Here is a 17,033-nt window from a genome sequence, read left to right as displayed (position 1 = left end):
GAATAAAAGGTGCCAGAATTACCCAAAAGCAACTCCTACCAAAATCCCAGTGATAATAGTACCATGCAAGTGTGGGGGTGGGGGTGGGGGAAGAGCCATACAAAGATGAGAAGCAGTCCCCTATCCTGAGATAGAAGATAAAATAGGAGATAGGAAATAAAACTCAGAATAAAGCTGAGTTTCTTGTACCTGATCATGTCAACATGATGAACTCATCCAAATAATTAGAAGACTCTTACAGTTCAATGTCAATCAAGCCTTCTTCCTGGTAAAGAATGGATACAGCATGGTGAGCATATCCATGCCAATTTCTGAAGTGTGCAAAAGTAAGAAGCATGAAAATGGTTTCCTGTATATGGTGTACGCCTCTCAGGAGACATTTGGAATGAAATTGTTGGTGTTTAAGGTTAGAAAAATCTGTCTGTTTTATTTTGCTCCTTCATCCTCCATAGGGTAAGTTTTGAGCTCTCATACCTAATTTTTTCCTGTTGCTGCTAACTACTGGCTTTCTAGGACTTGGTCTTGAAAAACCACAGACCCTCATCATTATGGTAAAAGAAATCTCAGTAAGATAAGGAAAAATGTTTAGTCTTCTAGAAAGCCAGAAAAGCAGATACTAGTTTGTATCACAAAACTCCTCATAAATGTTAATTCTAATTATGAGACACCCTGACTTCAGAGATGGTTGCTGTGGCTTTTGAAAATAACCTTTAACATCTAAAAAGTCTGTAATTCTGATTGGTTGTTTTACTTAATAATTTATTGTCCTGGTCTTAATATTTAAACTGACATCCCTATTTCCTAAAAGGTTTAAAAATGCTTTATAGTAGGTTGAATTGTTTCTCCCCAAAAGATAAGTCCAAGCTTTAACTCCCTCTGCTTATGAATGTGACCTTACTTGGAAAGGGATCTTTGCATTTGTAACTGGAAAAGATCTCAAGATGAGATCATCCTGGATTAGGATGAACCCCAAATCCAAAGACAGTTATTCTTAGAAGTGACAGAAAGGGGGTGCCTGGCTGGCTTAGTTGGTAGAGTGTGCGACTCTTGATCTCAGCTCCAGCCCCACGTTGGGTGTAGAGATTACATTTTTTGTTAAAGATTTTATTTATTTCTTTGACAGAGACACACAGCAGGAGAGGGAATACAATCAGGGGGAGTGGGAGAGGGAGAAGCAGGCTTCCCACTGAGCAGGGAGCGGAATGCAGTGCTCGATCTGAGGACCCTGGGATCATGACCTGAGCTGAAGGCAGCCACTTAACCAACTGAGCCACCCAGGCGCCCCTAGAGATTAAAAATAAAATATTTTTTAAAAACCGTAACAGAAAAGAAAAAGACACACAGTCACACAGGGGAGAATGTCATATTAAGGAAGCAGAGATTGGAGTGGTGTGTTTACAAGCCAAGGTTTGTCTACAGCCCCTAGAAGTTAGGAGAGAGGCATAGAATGGATTCCCTCAGAACCTCCAAAGGGTATCTGCACTGTTAACACCTTGATTTCAGACTTCTGGCTTCTACAACTGTGAGAGAATAAATTTCTGTTGTTTTGAGTAAGCCACCCAGTGGTGATTTGTTAAGATAGCCCTAGGAAACTGATACACATTGTTTTTGTTGTTGTTTTGTTTTTAATGAAATCAGAACATCATTGGCACTGACCTCTTATCCTTCATGCATGGAAGAATTAAAAACAAAGGAAATTAAAAACAAAGAAACAAAAGCTTTGACTGGTATCTTTCTTAAGTAAACAAAAAGTCTGTTCTCATTCAAATTAATGAGGGAGTCCAAAAAACAGGCGTTTGGGTATTATCAGAATGTTGGGGGACGAGCAAGATGGATGGTCCTCATTATGAAACTCAAACTTCCTCTTATTGGATTAGTCTCTGGTTACTGAAGCTGCTTGTCTGGCAGAATGGGAGGACTGGCAATGCAGCCCCAAAGTCCTATTAACAATGGTGGAATCTGCGTGGGACCAAAGGGTGGGTAACTGTACTTTTATTTTAATGGAATTGGCTATTTGTTTTTTAAAACATTTCTTTAATGTCATCATCTAATGTGCTCTGCATTTTTCACAAATATGCTGACCAGTTGTGATCAATATGTAAAACTGTATGCAGTGGGTACAAATTTACTTCCATTACACAGATGTGTACAGAAACTTGAGCTTATTTTTCTATAATCTGCCATTTCTTGTGGACCCCTTATCCACCTCATTAGGTGAAATTAGGAAAATTTCATTAGGAAAAAAAGAATAACTCTAGCTTTTAGTTGAGTCTATAAACTTAGTCTAAGTAATTGAACAGTTTCTTTGGGTAAATCAGATTCTTTTTTTTTTTTTTTTTAAAGATTTTATTTATTTATTTGACAGATAGAGATCACAAGTAGGCAGAGAGGCAGGCAGAGAGAGAGAGAGAGAGAGGAGGAAGCAGGCTCCCTGCCAAGCAGAGAGCCCGATGCGGGGCTCGATCCCAGGACCCTGGGATCATGACCTGAGCGAAAGGCAGAGGCTTTAACCCACTGAGCCACCCAGGTGCCCCGGTAAATCAGATTCTTATGTGTAATGCAGTTTTTCAGATTTCCTCCCCCTTCCCCACTTTGATCCATGATGGAATATGGGCGTTTGGGGTGTTGGGACAAAGAGTGTCCTCCCACCCCCAAACCCCCGCCTTGTGGATGTGTGGTTGGTTAGTCTAGTCTGGTTCCATCCCTCCACAAGCTTCGTCTGTCCTCTCTAGACTCAGGGCCTGGTAGTCCTCCCTGACCACGGTGGGTGGTAGAGAGGGTTTACAGATCTAACATCTCCTTAAGGCATACCTACCAATAGGTTCATGGCTGAGGCAGTAATCCTTAGAGTCCTGAGTTACAGACCACCTTGGTCCCTCCTGAATTTGCAGTCAACTCCTCTGGTAAGTTTCCTAGCCACATTCTCAGCTACTACTCTCGTTTACTTGGAGGCCAGTGAGAACTTCTGGGTGACTTCCATGCTGTAATCACTATTTCTCTTTTTATGTGGCTGCATCAGCAGTGACTGTTGTGGGGGCAGCCAGCAGTCTTCCTCTTTCATTAATGAGATACAGATTAGCAAACTCTTTGTTTAAAAAGAAATCTAGCCAAGTTGGGAGGATGGTTAAATAGATGATGGGCTTTAAGGACGGTACTTATGATGAGCGCCAGGTGTTCCATGTAAGTGAGGAATCACAAAATTCTACACCTGAAACTAATGTTACACTGTATGCTAACTAACTGGAATTTAAATAAAAACTTGGGAAAAAAAAGAAAACTTGCATTTAAAAGGCTAGGTTCTAGAATTCCTTTGTTAGCATTATAAGAGACAGCAGACCTAAGGAGTTCAAATTTTACTAGAAGAAATAACAATGGGGTATGGAATGGAATGGTCTACATCTGCAGAGGATTTCAAATGGAAAACAAGACAAAACTTTCTTTTCTTTTGGACTTTAACCCAGGACTGTTTGTGTCTGTGTCTTTCCATAGTCCCCTGAGTTTTTCCACAATGCACCCCCTCAGAAAGGGCAAGCTCTCTTTTTCCTCTCAGGACTGGACACTCCCAAAGTATTCTCTTCCTTCTTTTATGGAACTGTAAAGTGAAAGGAAAGAAAGGCTAGTTGATTGATAAGAAGGAGATATTTCTAAATGTGATGTGTATTATAAAGTTACAGAGTTATTTGTCAGCAGAAACATTGGGTTAAGGGAGCTACGAACTCCTGTTTAGTATTGAGTATCAACTTGAGTTAAGTGGTAGAGCTGGCTCCAAAGTCTGCTGAATACTTAATAAAACTTGAGTAAGATTGTAAATGGTTCATTTTGTAACATGGGCCCACCTAAATGTGTGGGCACCGTATTCTAATTCGAAACATTCATCACCTTTACCCTCATCCTGGCTGATTCAGTGTGTCCCTAAATTACGAAGACATACAACCAACAGTGACAGATCCCCTTCCATCATATGGAGACCCGTGTTACAGTAGATTCTTGGAATTTGAATATTTAGCATCCATAACCTTTGTGTATTCTCAAGTGATTGTGACAGTTCATGAAGTATGGTGATTTTTCTGCTCCAAGCTAGTGTGTAGGATCTTTGCTGAGCTAGTCTGCTGGCTTAAGCAACAACTTAACATCTGCGCTGGCAGCATTTTACTGTTGCCTGTGTGGTTTTGTATTAATTTTGTGGGGAAAAGTATATGCTACAGTCATCTTTTCAAATCTGAAATATCGTAAAGGTCTCAGGATTTATCACTCAGGAAGGTTAAAAGTCTACAAAGTCGCTTTCATGCCTTCATAAGGAAGATAGTCTTGGTTGAAACAAGCTGTGAAGTTGGGAATGAGAAAGTCAAGTCACCTTCAAGACTACTTTGAAAGAGTCTGGCATCCGAGATGATGAAGTCTAGCCATCTTGGTTTGGATCAACTCAGAAAATGAGAATGCTTAGCCTGTACCAGAGACGATGGGCAATTTTATCAAAGTTTCAACTTTCATGCTATGAATGTAGCCAGAATTGGTAAATGTAAATTTGTCTATATGCTTTGACAAGGGCAGCACAGGTTCCTTGAGAAAGTACCTTCTTTAAAAACTCTGCAGCTGTTCAGCCCTAGCCGAAATATATAACAGACTGTTTTTGTTTGCCCCCTGAGTTTTGATAGTAGAAATGGCTCTTATCAAAAGATCCATATTCTAGATTCCTGATTAATGTAGTCATCTTCCCTGTTTTTTAAAGAGTTATCTCCAGAGGTATCCTAGCAACTTACCTGTGGCCCTCAGACTTATTATGACTCTGGTAATCATGTCAAATTCCTTTTGTATGTTCAGACATCTATTGCCAATCACTTAAAGACCAATTTGCCAAACAGATTATATCAACAAAATTCTTGAAGAAAATTTCTGCTACCGTATCTCCTGTAGATAACATTGCTGACCCACCTACTTCGCCACTGCAGAATTTGCAAACAATATTTTAATATGTCTTTTATTAAAACCCACAATTCTATGCAATGAGTGCTCTCCTGCAATTTCCTACACCATTGAACCATAACCCTCTAGGACATCTACCTTACTTACACAAAGCAGGGGTGCTAAGTATGCACAACCAACAGTGGCCCACAGGAGGGGCAATCTAGTGGAATTCCCTGTATAATTCTCTTCTTGCTATGCTTGTACAGTCTGTTCCTATCAAAATCCGGAAGATGACTTTTTGGGTCCATTCAAAGCCACAGAGGTAACCAACTCCATTGAATTCGACCCTTCCTTATGCTATTCTGTGATATTTTCCATTACTAACATTCTGTGCTGTGCTTCAGGAGGCCTTCCCTGTTATGGGAAGCCAAAGTTTACAGTAGATGACAATACTGGTTTTATGGAACCATAAACATCTCTAACTCCTGGTTCACTGGAAAGGATTAGATCCAGAAGAGCTGTCACTGGAATCAAATTCCCACTTCAACAAGAATAACAGTAATATGATGTTAATAAGTGCTTACTATGTATCAGTCACAGTTCTAAGGACTTTATATTAATTAACTTATTTAATTCATGATTATCCTATGTGTTAGATTCTTTAATTTCCTCCAAGTGATGCCTTATGCATTAGAGAACTTTAGTATTCTCTGTCAAGCTCAAACTTTTCTTTTCTGATAGACTGCATATATCCTAAACCAGCTTTTTATTAAAGAAGACGATAATTTCTTTTTTTAAACAATTTTTATTTATTTATTTGACACACAGAGAGAGATCATAAATAGGAAGAGAGGCAGGCAGAGAGAGAGGGAAGCAGGATCCCTGCTGAGCAGAGAGCCCGATGCAGAACTCGATCCCAGAACCCTGAGATCATGACCTGAGCCGAAGGCAGAGGCTTAACTCACTGAGCCACCCAGGCGCCACAAGGCCAAAATTTCTTATTCAAAACCTTGGGCACCACGTGTTCTGAGATTCAGAAAATTTAACATTTCCTAAAGACACCAAGCTCTGTGTATTGTACATTATATAACACCTCCAGCAGGATCTGGGGATGTACTTGTAATTAAACACAGATTTCTGCAGCAAATAAATGCATATTAATTTAATATGGATATGAAAATTATATATAACCTCACTCAATCTAGGCTGCCAGAAAAACTCAAGTCATGTTTTTTTGTTTTGTTATTTTTAAATACTAGCTTTAGTGAGTTACTCAAGTACAATGAATTTTACCTTCTAAAAGCATATGATTCAGTGGTTTTTACTATATTTTGAAAGTTGTGTATTGATCTCCACTATCTAATTCTAGTATATTCATTACCCAAAAAGAAATTCCATAACCATTAGCAGACACTCCCCATTTTTCTCTCACCCTAGTTCTTAGCAACCTCTAATCAACTTTCTGTCTCTGATGATGTGTCTATTCTGAATATTTCATATAAATGGAATTGTAGAATATGTTCCTTTTCTGTCTGGCTTCTTTCACATAGCATAATATTTTCAAAGTTCCATCCAAGCTGTAGCCTGTATAAGTACCTCCTTCCTTTTTATGACCGAATAACGTTCCATTGTATAAATGTACCACATTTTATTGATCTCTTCATCAGTTGATGGATATTTGGGTTGTTTCCTCTTATTGACTATTATGAATAATGCTGCTATGAACACTTGTGTATATGTTTTGTGTGAACATATGCTTTTGATTTTTATGGGTAAATACACTGTAGTGAAATTGCTTGGTCATGAGGTAACTCTACGTTTAACTTTTTGAAGTACTGCCAAACTGTTTTCCAAAGCAGCTGCATCATTTTACATTGTCAACAGCAATGGATGAGAGTTCCAGTTCCTGTTCATCCTTGCCAAAACTCATTATGCATTTTTTTTTTTTTTTTAGTTAGAGCCATCCATAGTGGATATAAAATGGTATCTCAGTGTGTTTTTCATTTGCTTTTCCCTAATGACTAATGCCGTTGAGCATCTTTTCATGCTTAATGGCCAATGGCATATCATCTTCAGAGAAGTATCTGTACAAACATATTGTTTTTAAATTGGATTAGTTATCTTTTTGCTAAGTTGTAAGAATTCTTTATGTATTCTGGATTCAAGTCCCTTATCAAATATATGATTTGGAAATATTTTCCTCTATTTTATGTTTGTCTTTTTACTTTCTTTATGGTATTTTGAAGCACAAATGTTTTTAATTTTGATGAATTACTTATGTTTAATTTGATTTCTTATGTGGTAGGTGTAATATCTAAGAAACTGTTACGTAGGGGTGCCTGGATGACTCAGTTGGTTAAGCGGTTGCCTTCAGCTCTGGTCATGATCCCAGGGTTCTGGGATCGAGTCCCACATTGGCCTCCCTGCTTCTACCTCTCTGTCCGCCTGCCACTCTCCCCCACCCCTCTTGTGCTCACTCTCTCTGTGTGTCAAACAAATAAATAAATAAAATCTTTAAAGAAAAAGAAACTATTGCATAATCCAAAGTTGTGAAAATTTACTTTTTTTGTAAGGCTTTTGTTTTTTAAGTTCTTACATATTTTATATTTTATTTTAAGTTCTTACATATGGGTCTTTTATCCATTTTGAGTTAATATTTTTATATTATGGGATGTAGCCAGGTTTGCTGCCAAATGAGTTATGAAAATAAGCTTTCATATTTCAGAGATTTATGGATTTGGAAAGAATGCTTAAGGTATGGAAGCTCTTATGATCTTGCCCCTGACCGAGGTGATCAAACTAGACAAAGACAAATCACCTGAGCTAGAAAGAATGTCATTTTTAGGACAGTAGCCAGTCTCTGTATTGTGTGATGAAGCTTGGAATTGTCCTGTAAGCATTTTAGTGATCCCTTTCAATCTTGGAGATAGTGAGTAATGAGTAATTCTACTTACTGTGTTAGGGAGGGTCCTGACCCAGTGAAACAAAACAAATATGTTTAATTTTGAGATAATAAATGTTTGGTTTAGTAGTATAAATTATGTGCATCTTCTACATTGTGTACATTTTTTATAGAACTGGCTGCTTGCAATTGTTTTCTTTATAATTCCAGAATTAAGCTGCTTTATGAAAGAATATAATCATTATTTTTTTGGAGGACTGTGTCTATCATATAAATGTTTGTTTATGGGGCGCCTGGGTGGCTCAGTGGGTTAAAGCCTCTGCCTTCGGCTCAGGTCATGATCCCAGGGTCCTGGGATCGAGCCCCGCATCGGGCTCTCTGCTGGACAGGGAGCCTGCTTCCCCCTCTTTCTCTGCCTGCTTCTCTGCCTACTTGTCATCTCCATCTATGAAATAAATAAATAAAATTTTTAAAATGTTTGTTTATAAGAAATTGGGAGAGCAGACCATAATAGGAACATGAAGATTTAAAACTTTTCATTGTAACCTGGATAAAAGCGTGTGAAAAAGCATTGGGCTGGATCTGACATGGGGGCATCTGAGTGGGACATTCAGTGAGCCACATGTGATCATAGTTAAGGTTGGATAAGTCAGATTTTGGAAATTCTACTGTCAACTGTCATAGATTAGCTTCCTGCAGCCAGGGTCCATATCATATTTTGGATGGTGGGAAACAGGAGATCTTTCCTGAATACCATGCTTGTTCCCACCTTCAGTCATCCTCAGGGAGGAAATGTGGATCCTAAGTAGAGAAGGCCAGACTTTTTCTCTGGCTGGTTTGGGGAAGAAAGGAAAACCCCACGGTCTCGGAAGGAAAAGATAAAAACTGTTGAAAGGACTCCTAACTTTGGGAGGAAAGCTGTCATTCTACAACACTTTGGCTAACTGGAGATCACTGGCAGGGAATCTTTGTGGTAAAATATTGCCAGGAGATACTAGGTCAATGATGACTAAAATTTTGCTTAAATAATCACCTTTTCCTGTGTTGTAGTTTCTTTTATCTTTAAGTTAGCAGTCACACTGATGAACACTAAAAACGTAGGCTAGCTGTGCTTTGGAATTTTAGGGAAGTGCGTATGTCTACACTTGGTGCAAAGTGTTAAGTGGATAGCCTGAAAAGGATGGAGAAAAGATTTTGAGATAGTAGGAAGAGATCTTGTGAGAAACAGAGTAGTAGGCTGGAGGAAGAGATGGCAAGAAACGTTAACGATATATTTGTAGGAACACGTAAGTGTTTCCTAAGAAATCTTAGAAATACTTGGGGAGTGGACAAAATGCTCTGAAGTAACATAGAATGGAGGCTTAGGCTATGTTAGCTAGACATAAAAGAGAAAGGTGATCCCCTCAATTCTGGGAAATTTGGAGGACAGATGAATGTTGTATTTCTAACCCAAAGAACCTTGACTAAAGCATACCAGGATATGTTAGAACCTTTTAGAGGTCAGGGGTCTGGGGCAAGCCTTGGATTCCGAAGCCTTGGCAGGGTAGGTCTGAACGTGGGAAGTAAGAAGCCTTCCCAGGTGCTACACCTTTAAGCCTGTCTGGCAAATGTGAAAATGTTAGCTGTAGACAGGCTAGTACTGTTTGTGGCTATGTATTGAACTTCATTTCCTCTCCAATTCTGTCACCACCTAACTCTAATTCCTGGCTTCATTCTTGTTTACAGTTCTGCTTCTGCTCACTAGACTGGCATCAGTATTTGGTATTCCCTGTTGGACTTTTGGCCTTTCCTCAAGGATGTGGCTGACAGCCACTTTAGTATTTCAAGTCTCAGAATCCAGCTTTGTTTTGGGGTGACGAAAATGCTTTAAAATTACATTGTGGTGTTGGGTGGCCAACTCTGTGAACATACTAAAAACCACTGACATGTACACTTCAAATGTGTGTATTTTATGGTATATGAGTAATAAATAGGGTATGTGAATAAGGCTGTTAAAAAATCAAGGTCTGGATTACTGGCCAGTGCACAATAAAAATAATAGGAGCTTATGTTTTTAGAGTACTGACTATGGGCAACAAAATGGTCTGTTCATAATTCTCACAACTTTATGAGGTAGGTATTATCATCGTCTTTACTTTTACAGAGAAAGAACATGCAATTTTCTCTCAGCCTTACAGCTTATCTGTGCCAGAGCCAAGATAAGAATTGGAAGTCTGGCTTCAGGATCAGTACTCTTCACCACTATGCTATAGCGTGGTATTTGTTCAGGGTGAAGAGTTAAGTACATCTGTTTTTCTCATTTGAAAAAGGAGGTAAATTTAGTTGCTGAGAATGGTAGTGGGGGTGGTCACTGAATGGTTGGAATCAAGTACTGAAGTGAACCAGAAGGTGTATCGTTTATCGATTGCTACGTAATAAACTACCCCCAAACTCAATGGCTTAAAAAACGGTAACTATTTCTTTTGTCCTTGAGTCTGCAGGGTGGGGCTTGTGGTCTGGGTCAGGCTGGGCTGATTCTGGTTTGTGACTGGTTGGCTGGCAGGGAGCTAGATAGGAAAATATTTAAGTGGATTTTTCTGAGGCATTTTACTTTATTTTATTTTTTAAAGATTTTATTTATTTTATTTTAGAGAGAGAGAGTGCATGTAGGACCAGGGGGTGGGGAGGAGTGGGGTTGTGGAGGGGAGGGAGAGGGAAAGAATTTCAAGCAGACTCCCCTCTGACTGCGGAGCCCCATGCAGAGTTCAATCTCATGACCCTGAGATCATGACCTAAGTCAAAACCAAGTGTCTGATGTTTAACTGACAGAATCACCCAGGTGCCCTTATTTTCTTAGGCATTTTACATTGGCTTAAGGAGTAATATAAAATATCATCAACTGAAGCATAGTGGAGGTTCAATTTTCCAAATCTTATTTAACAGTTATTCTTAATCATCTGGGGAAAAGAGAATACAGTACGTATTTGGGTTACCAATAAATGATTGAGCCTGTTTACTTAGAATACTTATGTTAGTTTCCTTCTGAGACTTCAGTCTAATCTCTCATTTAGAGACTATCCTGGAGATATTTTATTATCCTATGTTTCAGTTATTGAAGAAACATTCCTGCAATGTATCTTGGATAATTGAGTCTCCTCTGAAGCTCTGTCATCTCATTGAATAGGAATTCATTTTAGATTCAACTCTCTGTGACTCTCTCCATAGTCTTAAATGCCTTTATTGTACTTGACTTTATTGATCTAGCTAAAAATTAGAGGGCTATGTCCTTGGCCATTTGGGCTTTGCGAGATACTCATGGACTTCTATTTCTAGCTACTCCCTTTTGCCCATTTCCATGATTTTCTCCCTGATGGATGATTGTATGTCCCTGTAGATGAGAACTAAACAGTAGTTTTACATTTATGCCATAACACTCCCCTGGTGGACCACTCAGCTTAGCCTGTCTATTCTTTTGTTGGTCTTGTATGAGACAGGCCATGTTCAAGAATAAGCCAAGAAGTTCCAACAGGTTGCTGCTAGGAAGTGAGGATTATGGTTTTTATTTCAGACCTCTTTCTTTTGTGTGGTCATAAGGGTATACATATTGTGGTCAGTGGTTTTTTCTTTTTTTAAAGATTATTTATCTATTTATTTATTTGACAGAAAGAGAGAGAGCGAGAGAGAAATTATAAGCAGGGGAGTGAGAGAGGTAGAAGCAGGCTTCCTGCTGAGCAGGGAGTCCAATGCGGGGGCTCAATCCCAGGACCCTGGGATCATGACTGGAGCCAAAGGCAGCCACTTAATGGCTGAGGCACCCAGGTGCCCCCCTTTTTAAATTTATTTTTTAAGATTTTATTTATTTGACAGACAGATCACAAGTAGGCAGAGAGGCAGGCAGAGAGAGAGGAAGAAGCAGGCTCCCCGCTGAGCAGACAGCCTGATATGGGGCTCCATCCCAGGACCCTGGGATCATGACCCAAGCCGAAGGCAGAGGCTTTAACCCACTGAGCCACCCAGGTGCCCCATCCCCCCTTTTTTTTAATTAAAAATTTGAGTATAGTTGACACACAATGTTACATTAGTTTCTGGTGCACAACACAGTGATTAAATATCTCTATGTTATGCTATGCTGTGATCAGTGCTTTTTGTTTTGTTTTTGCATTTTAAGCTTTTATTTTTAAGTAATCTCTATACCTAACATGGGGCTTGAACTCACAACCTGGAGAGCAAGAGTGGCATGCTCCACTGACTGAGCCAGCAAGGCACCCTACTGTGATCAGTGTTTTGAGGAGGATAGTCCAGTTTATCTTCTGTGTTAACCTATTCCTTCCTGAACCACTATATGGGCCTTGGAGTTGAATATACCTAGATTTTATTTGGATAAACACCTATCAGCTGTGTAACCCTGAGAAAGTAAGTCATTTAAATTTTCTGAACCTTACCTTCCCTCATCTGTAGACTCAGTATTACACTAGTACCTATGTAACATGATGGTCGTGGAAATTCAAGAGGCAATGTATACAAAGAACCAAGTATAGTGCCTGGCCCATAAGTAGACTGACTGTGCCCATCTGGGATGATTTCGGGTTCAACAGCACAGGAAATTGAGCTGTAGAACAATCAGCTTATTGAGAAATGACTCATAAAGAAAACAGTCCTAAGATGAGGCAGAAGTCGAAAAACTGACCATAGGGCTGGAAACACATGTCCTGCCATGATACTCTTCCTTCATCACTGCAGATATCAGCTTACCCCAAACAGTTACCCATCCAGATTCATGGGAAAGTTCCTTTCCAAAGGGGCCACATAGTAATTCTGCCTCTTTAAGAGAGCTCATCAGTCGAAGACTGCTGGTGTCTGATGCTTCGGACAGCCCAAGTACCAAAATCCACTGAACACGTTTTGTTGCACAGCATGGACAGTAAAACACCAAGCAATCAAAACAGAACCCAAGACTTTGGCCTTCAGCTGAGATGTAGTAATGAGGACCAGATTCACCCTTCTGCCTGTTTTGAACCAACTCAAATATTGCACGAAATATACGCAACAATGACTTTCAAGACATTTGATATCAACCAACATAGGAGAGTGATCCTGAGAGAAGAGAAATAAGCAAGGAGAGCCTTATGATTGCCCCACTTAACTACCTGAAGAGAGATTCCAGAAAGAGCACAGGGAGGAGCTACCCAGGCACCCTGAGCTGAAGAGAAAGTGCTGGGAGTCTAGGGAGGTGAAGGCATCCCAGAGTTAAATGGGCTGAGTATGGGAGAGGAGAAACCCTCGAGAGACAGAGAAACAGAGACAGAGGAAGAAGGAAAGGGTGGGTAAGTGAGGGAGGGAGGAGGGGGGAAGAGAGGTGAGGGAGGAAGAGAGAGAGAGGGGCACAAGAGCAATGAGAACACTTTGGATCTGGGGACAGAGCTGGGACTAGGGTGAGGTGAGAGAGATGCCCAGACCACAGACTCCAAGGAGGTACTCCTTCCTAGCTTCCTGTTTGAACCTGAGAGTTAGGACCTTCTCAGATTTTTGGTCCTGGGCACCTTGCTTGCCTTACTCTAGTCCTGTCTAGATCTGCAAAATATCCCCTTAAATTCTTTAGCCAAGTACTGATCAGCACAGACTGTGAGGAAATTGCCGGAGGCTTGAGAGAGAACCAACTAAAAGATGAGAGGGAACTGTGCTGGAAACTCGTGGGTCAGAGAAGAAGGGCTGTTTTTTATGCTCTGCAGTCACAGTAGCCAGAATATCAACACTTTTGTGCTTTTCCCCAATCCTCAATTCCCAAGATGACATAGAGGACTAGATGACACCTGCACCTCTAGAGAGGGGTCGTATGAGCAGAATCTGGAGTTTAGGGAAATGTATCTTTTATAATGTGTAACAAGCATGTTAGTAGTAAGTATGCCCCCCTTTTGGTCTGGAGGGAGGCGCTATCATCTCTTTGATGGCTGTTTGCCATTCAAACATCTTAGAAAAGATAGTATGAACAAAGCGAGTAAGTGTATCGATTACAAGATGTGTGGATATGTAAGCCATCCTGGGGAACTGTCTCTCAACAACAACTCAGAAATATTCTATGTATTATTCCAAATACATACTATTTTAGGAGTTGTAAACTTAAAAGACCAACAGGGACCAGATGGGAATTGTGAATGAGTTAATTGAGCTGGGTGCAAATAATAGGGAGTGGAGGGCCCTATGGTAAAGGTGAATTCAAGGGAGTCTGCCTCCTCCCCCCAGCCCTACCTTCTAAAGGCATTCAGGTTAGAACATTGAAAAAATACAGTGCTTGCCAAATAAAACTATGGTCACTGTTCACACCCAAAGATGAATGCAACTCTTTCCTTACACATTTGTGTTTGTGAGGTCTCTATAAGATAGTTGAAAAAATGTTGACCTACTTAATCATTTTCAAGTTGTCTTCTATGATATTTCATCAAAAACATAACACCTGGGTGGCTCAGTGTGTTAAAGCCTCTGCCTTTGGCTCAGGTCATGATCCCAGGGTCCTGGGATCGAGCCCCACATCTGGCTCTGGGCTCTGCGGGGATCCTGCTTCCTCCTCTCTCTCTGCCTGCCTCTCTGCCTACTTGTGATCTCTGTCTGTCCAATAAATAAATAAAATCTTAAAAAAAAAAAAGAATCCCTATGGGTTAGTGTGCTTTGATTCATTGTTAAGGAAGATTTTCCCCAAACTAGCATTTTCATTTATGCTTTGGTTTGCTGCTCTGGAAGTATAACCCAAGGAAAATACCATGGTAAGTTTTGGGTTGGATGAGTTATATGTATTTCTTTTGTAGAGTAGAATTATTATTATGAACATATGCTCATTCTAAGACATATCAATTATTTTTAAAAAGGCTTCTTGAGGATCTAGAAATTGACTTCTTCTTCTTCTTCTTTTTCTTTTTTAAGAAATTGACTTCTTAAAAACATCCTGGAAAGTACTGAGTCCTCTTTTTGGCAAACAGACTTGAGCAATAGAGTGTGGAAAGGGTCTACAAAGAGCCCCTAGCTGGATACAGACCAGCCCCTCAGGGCCCCCACCTCAACCTATCCATAAGCCTGCACTGACAAATGGGCTACTTGCAACCAGGCACAGTTACCAAAAACGGGAGAATTCCATATGCCACAATGCCTCCTTAACTTCCCCCTTTAAAAACCACTCCCACAAACTACCTTGGGGCAGACAGCTCTCCTCAGCAGTTGTGCCTGCTTCTCCCTTGTGATGTATTCAATAAACTTGTTTTGAGTGTAGTTGATACACAATGTTACATTAGTTTCAGGTGTATAATATAGTGATTTGACAAGTTTATACATTATACTATGCTTATCACATGTTAGCTACCATCTGTCACTTACAAGAGTATTGCAATATCGTGGACTATATTCCCTGTGATGTGCCTTTCATTCCATGATTTATTCATTCCATAACAGGAAGCCTGTATCTCCCAACCCGCTTCACCCATTTTGCCCAACCCCCAACTCCCCTTCACCCTGGCATTAGTTTGTTCTCTGTGTTTATAGGTCTGATTCTGCTTTTTTTTGGTTTATTCATTTGTTTTTAAAATTTTATTTACCTTTGTTTTGTTTTTAAAATTTTTTATGCTAGTTTATTTTTTAAGTTCATTTTTCTTTGTAATCTCTACACCCAGTGTGGGGCTCAAACTCATGACCCCAAGATCAAGAGTTGCATACTCTCCTGACTGAGCCAGCCAGACACCCCTAGATTCAACTTATAAATGGAATTATATTTGTCGTTCTTAATCTATCTCATTTCACTTAGCATAATACCCTCCAGATCCATCCATGTTGTCTGAAATAGCACAATCTCATCCTTCTTCATTGCTGTACAATATCACATTGTGTGTGTGTCTCACATCTTCCTTATCCATTTGCCTACTGATGGACACATAGGTTGCTTCCATATCTTGACTATTATAAATAATGTTGTAATAAACATAGGGGTGCGCATGTATCTTTTTGAATTAATTTTTAAAAAGATTTTATTTATTTATTTTACAGAAAGAGAGAGAGCACAAGAAGGCAGAGAGACAGGCAGAGAGAAAGGGGGAAGCAGGCTCCCCGCAGAGCAGAGAGCTCAATGCGGGGCTTGATGCTGGGGTTCAGAGATCATGACCTGAGCCGAAGGCAGAGGCTTTACCCACTGAGCCACCCAGGTGCCCCTGAATTAATGTTTTTGTACTCACCTGACACTTTCATCTCTGCTTGAGATCCTTCAAGGCCCAAGTGAAACGTTTTTCATCTTTTAGATCTCAACTCAAACATCTTTCATCAGGAAACCTTCTAAAATCTTAGTTTTGGTTAGATTCCTTTATTACATCTCAGAGCATTGATTTCATTTATAATGATGTATTCATCAGGATGATTATGAGATTACTTTCTATTTCCTCACAAGACAGTCATCTCTATGAATAGAGAGAATGTTTGTTTTGCCACTATTGATCCCTAGCAACTGCAGAATGCCTGAAAAAACAGTAATTACTGAATAAATATTGGGGAATAGAAGAATGATGCCCTTCGGTTCTCCTGATCAAACTCCATTACTTGAATTTGAAAGCTCCTCATTTTGAGTCTGATAATTAGCTAGACTTAGGGACTGTTGCTCTATATTATATATGACAGAGGGTTGGCTTTATATCCTCGGCTTGGCCAGCAGGTGAAAATATGACTAAAGAAAAGCCAGCTACCATTTTTTCTAAGTTCTGCGTCCACCAAGGTTATTAGGTGTGAACTATAGGAAGAAATTCTGGTTAGTATGAACGGAGGATCGTTTATTTTCAGGATATTGGGTTGCCTGTGGAAACACTATGAAGACTGGAAAATCAGGTTCACAGTTGTGCAACCAATAACAATGTTCTAGATCATGTTGCAGAACTTGTCTAGTGGAGACATTAAAACCACGGTCCTCATCAGTAGGTGGCTGGACTTGTTCTACAAACATTGAATATTGTTTTGCTGCAGCTGCTCCAAGAACTTCATTTACAATTGCAGTGACTACCAGAGGGAATTCTGTTCTGTCGTTGCTATCATGGGGGACAATGTCTGATCAGTCGAGCCTAAGACATGGGCCCATATTCTAGGTGCAAGGGAAGATAGAAAAGCCACATTTTTAGTTTCCATAGTGAAGTTGGGCTCTGCTTTACTGAGAATCATAAGGAGAGGGAATGTTATTAATGAAAAATTTCAGATACCAGGTGGCTAGAAAGAGTAATAAATGTCAACT

Source organism: Meles meles, chromosome 1 (assembly GCF_922984935.1).
Source record: "Meles meles chromosome 1, mMelMel3.1 paternal haplotype, whole genome shotgun sequence".
NCBI lineage: Eukaryota > Metazoa > Chordata > Mammalia > Carnivora > Mustelidae > Meles > Meles meles.
Note: the sequence above shows the minus strand (reverse complement) of the source record.